Raw genomic sequence first — 11,594 nt, 5'->3', positions numbered from 1 at the left:
TCAATATACAGTGAACTATCATTCAAAAGAGTGAAACTTGTAATAGTTATATTCATTCATTACACACAGACTGATATATTTCAAATATGTTTCTTTTAATTTTGATGATTATAACTGACAACTACGTAAAATCCCAAATTCAGTATCTCAGAAAATTTGAATATTACTTAAGAACCAATACAAAGAAAGGATTTTTAGAAATGCTGGCCAACTGAAAGGTATGAGCATGAAAAGTATGAGCATGTACAGCACTCAATACTTAGTTGTGTCTCTTTTGTCTGAATGACTGCAGCAGTGCGGCGTGGCATGGAGTCGATCAGTCTGTGGCACTGCTCAGGTGTTATGAGAGACCAGGTGTCTCTGATAGTGGCCTTCAGCTCTTCTGCATTCTTGGGTCTGGCATATCACATCTCCCTGTTCACAATACCCCATAGAAGACAAGTTTGCTGGCCAATTAAGAACAGGGATACAATGGCCCTTAAATCAGGTACTGCTTTGGCAGTGTGTGCTGGTGCCACATCCTGTTGGAAAATGAAATCTGCATCTCCATAAAGTTGATCAGCAGCAGGAAGCATGAAGTGCTCTAAAACTTCCTGGTATAAGGCTGTGTTGACCTTGGACCTCAGAAAACACAATGGACCAACACCAGCAGATGACATGGCCCCACAAACCATCACTGACTGTGGAAACTTTACACTGGACCTCAAGCAACGTGGATTGTGTGCCTCTCCATTCTTCCTCCAGACTCTGGGACCTTGGTTTCCAAAGGAAATGCAAAAGTTACTTTCATTAGAGAACATAACTTTGGACCACTCAGCAGCAGTCCAGTCCTTTTTGTCTTTAGCCCAGGTGAGACGCTTCTGACGCTGTGTCTTGTTCAAGAGTGGCTTGACACCAGGAATGCGACAGCTGAAACCCATGTCTTGCATATGTCTGTGCGTGGTGGTTCTTGAAGCACTGACTCCAGCTGCAGTCCACTCTTTGTGAATCTCCCCCACAGTTTTGAATGGGTTTTGTTTCACTATCCTCTCCAAGATGTGGTTATCCCTATAGAGCTGGTAAGTCCTGCCCCCTCCGTAAAACCCCACTGGACCTCAAAGTTGAAAAACTGTCAATGCAAATGGGATTAATTTCATTAATGGGAGAAAATAATTATTTTCTGGTCCCGTTTGAATTGTGACATGAATGTGAACATATGTTGTCTGTGAATTTTTTATATAATCTTTCGTGTGAAGAATGTTACAATTTAGCAGGTAGAAGTTTGATAGGGGTAGACTTTTTGTGACAGCACTTAGTGGACTACAACTCTTTGCTGCTTTCGACATGTTTGAAACGTCAACAACACTAGCACATGGCTCTAGCTCACGGATCCCGCTAAACATGGCTGTGTCTTTGGTGCACTTCACCACCTTCTTTCAGGGAGAGGACAAAATCTTTGAGGTTGGCGAAAACCACAGGTAAGTCAACTTTATGGGGTGACGTCACATAGGCGACATGTAGTCTTTCTCGTTATGTCTTTTCCACAACTGCTAGCCGATAAATCATACCATATACTGTCACTGTTCACATTCATGGCACAATTCAAACGGGACCAGAAATAATTATTTTCTCCCATTCACTTGCATTGACGGTTTTTCAACTTTAAGGTCCAGCTGGGTTTTACGGAAGGGGCGGGACTTACCAGCTCTATTGCTTGTACACTTTTTTCTACCACATCTTTTCCTTCCCTTCGCCTCTCTATTAATGTGCCGGGACACAGAGCTCTGTGAACAGCCAGCCTATTTAGCAATGACCTTTTGTGTCTTGCCCTCCTTGTGCAAGGTGTGGTCATCTTTTGGACAGCTGTCAAGTCAGCAGTCTTCCCCATGATTGTGTAGCCTACAGAACTACCGAGAGACCATTTAAAGGCCTTTGCAGGTGTTTTGAGTTAATTAACTGATTAGAGTGTGGCACCAGGTGTCTTCAATATTGAACCTTTTCACAAAATTCTAATTTGGGATTTTCCTTAGTTGTCAGTTATAATCATCAAAATTAAAAGAAATAAACATTTGAAATATATCAGTCTGTGTGTAATTAATGAATATAATATAGAAGTTTCACTTTTTGAATGGAATTAGTGAAATAAATAAACTTTTTGATGATATTCTAATCATATGACCAGCACCTGTATACTTTGTATAAGTGTTTTTTACATTATGCCTCTGGGATAGGCAACTTCGGTCCTGGAGGGCCATTGTCCTGCAGAGTTGAGCTCCATCCCTAATTAAACACACATGAACAAGGCAATCAATGTTTTCAGGATTACTAGATATATACAGGCAGGTGAGTTTTTATCTGGGCTGGAGCTAAACTCTGCAGGACAGTGGCCCTCCAGGACCGGAGTTGCCAATGTAAAATGCAAGTAGACTGCTGTAATATATAATGTAAATATGCTGTATTGCACGACTACAGTATAGTGAACACTGTGTGATTGCACACCTGTTCAAGGACTATGCATTAATTGTGACAGGAGAGAAAACGGTAGAGCATATATTAATAGAATGTGAAGCATACAGAACAGAACGAATCATACTGTTAGAACAAGTTAAAGAATTAGGTTACACACATTTATCAGTAGAGGGTTTACTTTCCTTTTCTGCATCAAAATCATCAGCATGGCCAGCATGAGATACCTTAAAGAAACAGACTTATTTAATCGAATTTAAGAATAACCAAGAATATATATATATATATATTGGGGTGTGGAGCTTCAATGCGGATTTCTACTAATATGTATTGAAAAAAAATATATAATAATAATAATGATATATATATATATATATATATATATATATATATATATATATATATATATATATATATATATATATATATATATATATATCATTATTATTATTATTATATATTTTTTTCAATACATATTAGTAGAAATCCGCATTGAAGCTCCACACCCCAAACAGTTGGTGGCGGTAATGCACCAAATTGGTATGCCAACCGCCAATAAAAGAAGAAGAAGCACACCTGTTCAAATGTTTTAATGACTAAGGACACACACGGTTGTTCTCCCAACATTCAGCTCACCTTTTGATCCGCTTCGGCCATAAAGTCATGATATTGAGAACATGATAGTGGCCCTTATTTCTTCAGAATCTTGTCCTCTTCTGCCTCTTCCTCTGTTTTACCTCTGTATTCTTCCACCACACATACTTACTTCTTCCATGCTGTTCACCCTGTTTGTACCTTGTTGTTCTTAAATTACCAGAGTGTGTAACACTGTGTTGTGTTGTGCTCTGTCTGTATGCTTCTCAGAGGAAGCTTAATGAGATGCACTCTGAGCTATTTTAAGGAACTGGTGGATTATTGGATGATCGAATGCTTTACATTCCCCTTCATTAGTGAAAATCAGAATTCACCTCTGCAATTCAACAATTCAGGACAAAAATGTCTAATAGAAGTGTATAGAAAATTTGCTTGACAACTACTATTCTGCATTTAATGACTTAATGAATTAATACCTAGATGTTTTGGGGAGTAAGACTTGGGAGTATTCAGCAGAGAACCATACATTTTGATCAACATGGCATAAGCGATTGATAATGTAAGAAACAGATAAAACGTGTACATAATCAGTTGCATTTGTAATTTGTTCAAATGATGAGCAATTGCTTTTATGAGGTGCACAAGTAAGTAGATAACGTGGAGGTTGAATAAGAATTTTAGTCGTGATCTGAGAAATGCCCCAAAGCGACTAAGAAAAACTTCAAATATAATTAATAGAATATAAATGTTTGCTGTACCTTCTTTCCTCTATATAAAAATATAATATAATATAAAGTAATATAATGCAATGTAATGTCATATAATATAATTATATAATAAATGAAGGAATATAATGTAATGTAATATAATTAATATAATATATAATGTAATATAAAATAATATAATATTATATAACATAAAGAGAATGTTTGCTTGTTTGCTGTAAGTGAATGTGTTGCTCTGGTTACAGACGCGCGTGCTCTGGGTGGGGGAGGGGCCTGGCTGCGCTGTCAGGGAAATGGCAGGACGCAAAGTTGGAGAAAACACTTAAAACAAATAACATCACTTATAAAAGCAAGCGAATCTGCCTGTTTTCACATATTTTAATTGCTTGTATATTTTTATTGAATAAACTCAGATGAATATCACCACACCCATAATAACAGATTTAAACAGTTGCCCCTCCGCTTTTGGAAGGAAATATGTTACTTTTCAAATTCACATGATGTAATGTGTCTGTCCCTTCCCGCGTCAAACTCGTTCCTACAGCATTAATATCCGATGTAAGTGCTGTAGTCATGGTGACGCGGGGCAGCGCGATCTTTACACACACACACGGAGCAGACTCTGATGCGAGAGAAAAACGCGAGGATTAAAAGTAAAACATGCTAATATGAATCGCGAGAGCTCCTGCTGCTCAATGCATATTGGTCTAATCTTATTTAATACTAATTATTGGGAATTTATCTGTAATTTAATGTGGATTATCTGTCAATTCATTCACAATCAACATGTTTTTTTGCCTCCGCCATCTTTATTGATGACGTATTGGCCTCTGATTGGTCAGATCACCAAGTCCCGCTCCCATAGCGGCTTCCTGCGCTCTGATTGGCCAGAATCCCCAAAGTGTGTATCTTTTCCGGAAGTGCAGTACTCCTAGAGGGCGCTGTGTTATACACACTTTAGTGGGGGGGCATACACACTTCAGGTACACAAATCACTTAAAAGTGATTTTTTGGGACAAGTGAGATTTTAAGCCTGGAAACCATTTTAGAGCATGCTGAATGACACTGTATAGTCAAACAAATGAGGACATACAAAATGTCCTCAATTTTTTGGGTGGTCCTCAGTTTACTGGTGTGTATTCTGGTGAATGTACCCAAAAGTGATATAAGTAAGTGCACACACACACACACACACACACACACACACACACACACACACACACACACATGTTCAGATGTGGTCGCGCGGAGCAGCAGGAAAAGCTCTTACCTTGGTACAATCCTTCCATTAAAGAGAAGGAACCCTAGTCCACCACTAGTGCTCTGTAGTATCCTTACACTTACACACACACACACACACACACACACACACACACACATACACAAGTTAAAATGCAGAGGTCCGGCTCAAAGGCATAGTAGTGTGAGAAAACTGAATCCGGCGTGCAGAGGAGCGTTGGAAGTGTGAGTGTGTGTCTCACTCGCAGCTCTAGGGAAAAGATGAGAGGAAGAGCTCGAGGGGGAGGGAACGAGAGAGAGAGAGAATGAGAGAGAGAGAGAGAGAGAGAGAGAGAGAGGGAATGAGAGAGAGAGAGAATGAGAGAGAGGGAGAGAGAGAGAGAGAGAGAGAGAGAGAGAGAGAGAGAATGAGAGAGAGAGGGAGAGAGAGAGAGAGAGAGAGAGGGAATGAGAGAGAGAGAGAATGAGAGAGAGAGAGGGAGAGAGAGAGAGAGAGAGAGAGAGAGAGAGAGAGAGAGAGAGAGAGAGGCTCTGGTAACCGGTGAGATCAGCACATCTCCGCCCCCCTCATCCCCTCAGAGACGACGAAAAAATGAGGAAAGCACAGAAGACTGCAGATCTGGAATCATGAAAGGGAAGTTCACACAATCATGTTGTCATGATCTGTCATTCTATCCACGCATTCTCTTTCTCTCTTGAATGGCCAAATGTAATGCATTGAAAGTGATGGCGAGTCATAGTGTCCAGCTTCACAAAAACACCACAAACATGGACTACTGAAGTCCTGAGAGACATTTAACCCTCTTAAACCTCATCTGCACTTGTGTTTAGGTCAAAAACACAAAAACAGCACATTATAAGATGCGGTAAACCATTATACTGCAAATGGGATTTGAGAGTACAGCTTAAAGATTTGGAGAAAATACATTATTGTGATAATAATAATAGATTTCAAAGTATTAAAATAGATAATAAATGGGATAATAAATATACATAAAAAAAGATAATAAATACAAAGTTAAATCCTGTACTAACCATACGCACTGACACAAACATTGCTTAACACAAAATATAAATAATAAATAGATCTATTTCAGCTACTCTACTCGACATGATGAATGGCAAAGATGCACAACAAAAGTGCTACAATTTGAACTTGAATTAAAATAAAAAAGAAACGGTTTGATTTTATTTAAAAGACAGTTCAAAATATATAAAAAAACTATAATAGTACCCCCGATGAAACGAAAATAACACTCTTATTAGATAAAGATATTAAAATATTAAACAAATAAGATTTGTATAATTACTATCTACTATAATTATAAATACTTTAATTATAGTATATTTTAAAATATAAGATGTAATAAAATGATTGTATTTTACAGTACACTAACACTCACTGTTATAATAAGCTGCATGTGTGTAAATAAAAACATCAAACGTGTGTTTATTTAAATAAAACCAAGCCTTTCGCAATTTATCATGACTTTGATTTTATTTTGCTCTGAACAATCACACAGCGTTTCACCCAAAACAGCTGAACTTTATGGTTTTGGCTTCCAAACACGCACCAGTTCACTACGTGAAGCCATACATCATCTGAAAATGTCTATTTGATCATTTCCTCGACCATAATTCGACTTCCAGAAGTCAGGACAGCTGTGTTTGAGGAGCATCTTTCTCCTGGTTCAAGATCACGGTGAATACGATCAGTCAAATCAGATCCATGTGTTGGGTTTGCTCTCCAGCAGCACACTCCTTCAAACCCATCAGATCCAGAGGAAAACCTCCATGAGGAACAGAAGTCATCGCAGCAGAAGTGTATTTCACGGCCGCTGCGGGTTCATAAACGTCTCTGAATCTCCTGCACGGGTTTAACAGTCAAATGATTCAATCATTGGCTTCCCTCGCCGACACAATCGGATCAGGATCATTCAATCCAGCACAGAATCACTCTCCCACCGTAACAGGAGAACACATCAGCTGACAGACAGACTGAAATACATCCCTGGGGCATCTCAAGAGAGTTCATGAAAAATCATAACGCAATATGTGTTTTATCACCTTTAACTGAAGACACTGAATTAATAAATGACAGTAAAGACACACAAATCAAAACTGTGCTGTCTTGAAGATCATATATTAAATGAGTCTTATGACCATGATCTTATATGTTACACAAAATAATGAATTTTACATCACTGTCTATATATATATATATATTTTTTTTTTGTGCAAATGTTTACGATTTCTTTTTTCTTAAATCTAAAAAAAAGAAATTGATCAAATATCAGATTGTATGTATCAGTCTAGACTATAAAATAGAATACTACTAATAATAAAAATTAATAATCATTTAATCATTTAGAATAATAATACTATTTATTAGTAGTAGTAGTATTAATAATTTAATTATTGAGAATCTTAATAATTATTATTAGTAGCAGTAGTAATATTATATAATAATTGTAATGATGATGATAACAAATATTATTATTAGTATTAATAATTTAATTATTGAGAATCTTAATAATTATTATTATTATAAGTAGTAGTATTTTATATAAATTATTGTAATGATGATAAATATTATTAGTATTAGTATTTTTATTAAATAGACAATTAATATTAAACATATTATAAATGCTTTGCATGAAAAAAATGCAATTAAAGGTACATCATCTCATGTAATGTTTAATCATTTTTATAAATTATGGTTTACACATAATAAATATATAAATAAACGTTAATTAAATTAATTTAGATGTGAATAAAAAAGGTATAATCAATTCTGAATTATAATAACTTGAAGTAAATTATATCAAGTATTAAAAAGAAGTAAATCAATGAAAATGGCTACTTTATATGTTATGAATGTATATTATTATAAATGAGACACACACAAACGTGCAGATGCAGAAGACACTGCTTCAGAAGACATATTTCTCTGCTGTTTCACTCTCAGATGAATCTGTTGTAGTCGTGTTTGGCTCCTCATGTCCTCATGGATGTGGATTCTCTCTCTCAGACATTCAGGCCGTCGTTTGGCCTTGGTCTTCTGAGAAAGACTGATCCTCATGCTCAAGGACGAACCAGTATCTCTTCTTTCATCATCAAACAGCTCAGACTTTCTTTCAGGGAGCTGCGATGAGCTGAGTTCCTGACCCAAACACACACACACACAATCCTTCCTTCAGACAGACGACCACAGACGCATGCAAACCAGATGGAGGCAGGTAGAGCAGCGTAATGTGTGTATATATATACACACACACACACACACAGGGCCTTCATCAAATAAATTCAGTGCACACAGACTGAAGTAGTTTTTGTTCTGTTAGTTAAATGTGTTAATTCTGATGAGAAACACTGCAGAGCTCTGGAGCAGCGGCACAGTTCTGCACACAATCATCTGCTTCTCTCTCTTTCTGTCTGTGATTCACACCGGACACTGCTGTAACCTAATCACAGGACATTAATTAGACCCTCGCCGCTCTGCCCCGGGACAGAAGATGAGCTCAGAGAGCAGAGGTCAGGGGTCACAAGACTGACCCGGGAATTAATAATGTAGGTTTTTTTATGTACTATTAAAATAAAAATACTGCATGAATCACATATGTATGAAGAGGTCCTCTGCAATCTCAATCAAACTTCAGTTGGGTTATTTTGATTATTACAGCTAACATGATAACATAATAAAAAACAGGATTTTTGTCAAATCTATTTATACATATACATACATACATATATATATAAATTATTTAACCATTCTTAAATACAATAAAAAATGAATAAAACAATTTTTATATATTTTAATACATACGTAGATATATGTATTTTATTGTATTTAAGAATGGTTAAATGAAAAAAAAATGATATATAAAATTATAATATATAATAAATATGAAAATAAAAAACAGATATAATATATTGCATGAATTGAAGCCAGATTATCGAGGAGCTCTTTAGCACTCACAGAATAGGCCACAGTTTGGACGGATGAAAAATGACATTTTCCAATGTTAAAATCTCAACAGCAGGTCATCAATCATTTCAGACACGTCTGTCTCTTTCTGTCGCTGTCAGAGGTGTGTTTAGAGGACATTCCTCTCCAGGACATGGTGGAGGGGCAGTGATGTCACTGCCAGAGTGTGTGTGTGTGTGTGTGCGTGTGTATGCGTGCATGCATGCGTGAGAGTGTATGTATTTGCATGCATGTGTGAGTGAATGAGTGAGTGTGTTCATGCATGTGTGTGTGCGCGTCCCAACCGCTCAGTCGAAGCCCCGAGGACACACTGATAAACTCTGATGTCATTTCCCTGGATTGTGACGAGACGGCAGCACGGCTAACACTTCAGCTAGTGTAACTCACCGCTGTCCACACACACACACATACACACACACACTCAGAGAAAGCGATCTGATTGGACAAGAGCTTCGAAAGCCCAGAGTTCCGAGGAGAAGAATCTAAACAGCATCCAAATTCTGGCGGGAAAAACAAACACAGTCCATCTACAAATCTACATCCACAGCACATATTTCACCTGATTTTCTTCCTGCTTTGGGGCTGAAATATATATATTTAATAAATAGATGCAGAATTAATTAACTCTTTATTATAGCTTTGTCCGATTAAAAAAAGAAAAAAAGTCCCATCAGACGTAAACACATAAATAACACTAAATAAAGGTGCTATTGCAGTTAACTGCGACAACAGCCACAATACTCCTGAAACAGAGGTGAAGTATAATACACTGAATGAAACCCAACAGCTGGAAGAACACATGAAAGCACAGCAAACGCATGAGTGAATAAAGGAGAATCAGAAATCAAGGAGTCTTGTGAGATCGCTGCTTATCTCCCCAAACAGCTTTCTCCAGCAATGGACTGGAAAACACACTCAGAGCAAAACACAACCCTCATCAGTCCTTTATAAAATCACAGTATGCAGTTTATAGTATACACTGTGCCGCATGCAATAACAATCCAAATGTAGCCTATGCATTCTGAGGCTTCCTGTCTGCATGACATCACTTCCTGTAGCAGCATCACACTAAAGACAAGAGTCAAAGAAGGCGATTCCCACAGGAGCGCGAGGGCGAACAGTAGCCATTGTGTTCAAGCAGCTTTTTAAAACATAAACACACTTCCTTCTGTTTCCACAGCCACATGGAAAAAGCCCTCCTTCCAGCGGCAGGGATCTGGCCAGGGGAACGGAAAGAACTGAGCTACACCGAAAAAAGAGAGGCTGATTGTTTGTGCGCACTAATGACGGGTCTCTCAGGTGAAACACAGGAACTGGAAGCAGCTCGTGCTCATTTCCTGCGGAGTCCTCTTTATATCCAGCCAGGCCAACTCTGCTCTCCAGCGGTTTAACAGGAAACTCAAGCCTCAGCACAAAGAAGCCAGTTATACAAGCACTTGAAGAACAGCTGGTTGATCTGGAGCGCTTCAGACCGGATCAGCATCCAGCACAGACCCACACTCAAACAGTCTAGATCAGGTCTATACAGCAGCAGACCTCCACGGCTGGAAACTGTCTGTACAGTACATCACACACACACACACACACACACACGAAACAATCAGCTAGCTCAGAGGATGACTTCTATAATCAATATAGATATCTAGAGTGTATGGCAATATGGAAGAATGCTGGTAAACAAAACACAAAAGTTATTGATTAAACTTTTTACTGTTTTATGATTGAATTCATTTTTAGTGTTTTTTAATTGCTTTTATTTACATTTTTTTAATAGTTTTTTATATATTTTTTTGTTTTGTTTTTAGGATTTGTTTCATTTTAGTATTTCATTATTTATCGTTCGCATTTCAAAATGCAATAACAAAAATAATTTGTACAGTTTTAATATAATTAAATTAATATTTTTTTTGCATTTTATTTTGATTGTTTTTATTTTAACACTATTGGTTTTAATTTGTACTTTTTATGATTTCAATCATTTTTCATATTTTTTCACTCCTTTTATTTTACTTTTTACATTTTTATGACTTAATTATTTTTTTGTATTTTATATAGTTTTAATTTTAAAATAGTTTATTATAGGATTAATTTCATTTTCATTGTTTTCATTTTAAAATTATTTAATTTAATTTAATTTTTACATTTTATAGACAATTAATTTTTAGTATTTTATTTTGATTGTTTTTATTTTAAAATGGTTTTTGTTCTTATATAAAATTTATTTAAAAATATATTTTATTTCAATGTATTTTTATTTTTGTATTGAAATTATATTTACATTTTGCATTTTTATTAAAATGTTATTTTTATAAGAATTTAATTTGGATTGCTGATTATTAAATTAATTATTATCTAGTCATCAACTTTTCGAACCCCCTGCAATCCTCTCATATTTTCGCTGATTGGTCTTGCTCTACTTGTGTTTTATTTATTTTGTAACAGGTTTTACTCAGAACTAGTATATAGAATACAAATATAAATACTTTAGGTCAGGAAAATGCAATTCTATTGACTCATAATAGAAAAAAGGCGTTTTGCTGAAATGTGCCAGTAATTTTTCTAAACATGCTGAAGTTGCAAATGACCAATGCTGTTACCGATAT

This window comes from Carassius auratus, chromosome 19 (assembly GCF_003368295.1).
Source record: "Carassius auratus strain Wakin chromosome 19, ASM336829v1, whole genome shotgun sequence".
Lineage (NCBI taxonomy): Eukaryota > Metazoa > Chordata > Actinopteri > Cypriniformes > Cyprinidae > Carassius > Carassius auratus.
This window is presented reverse-complemented; position numbering follows the sequence as displayed.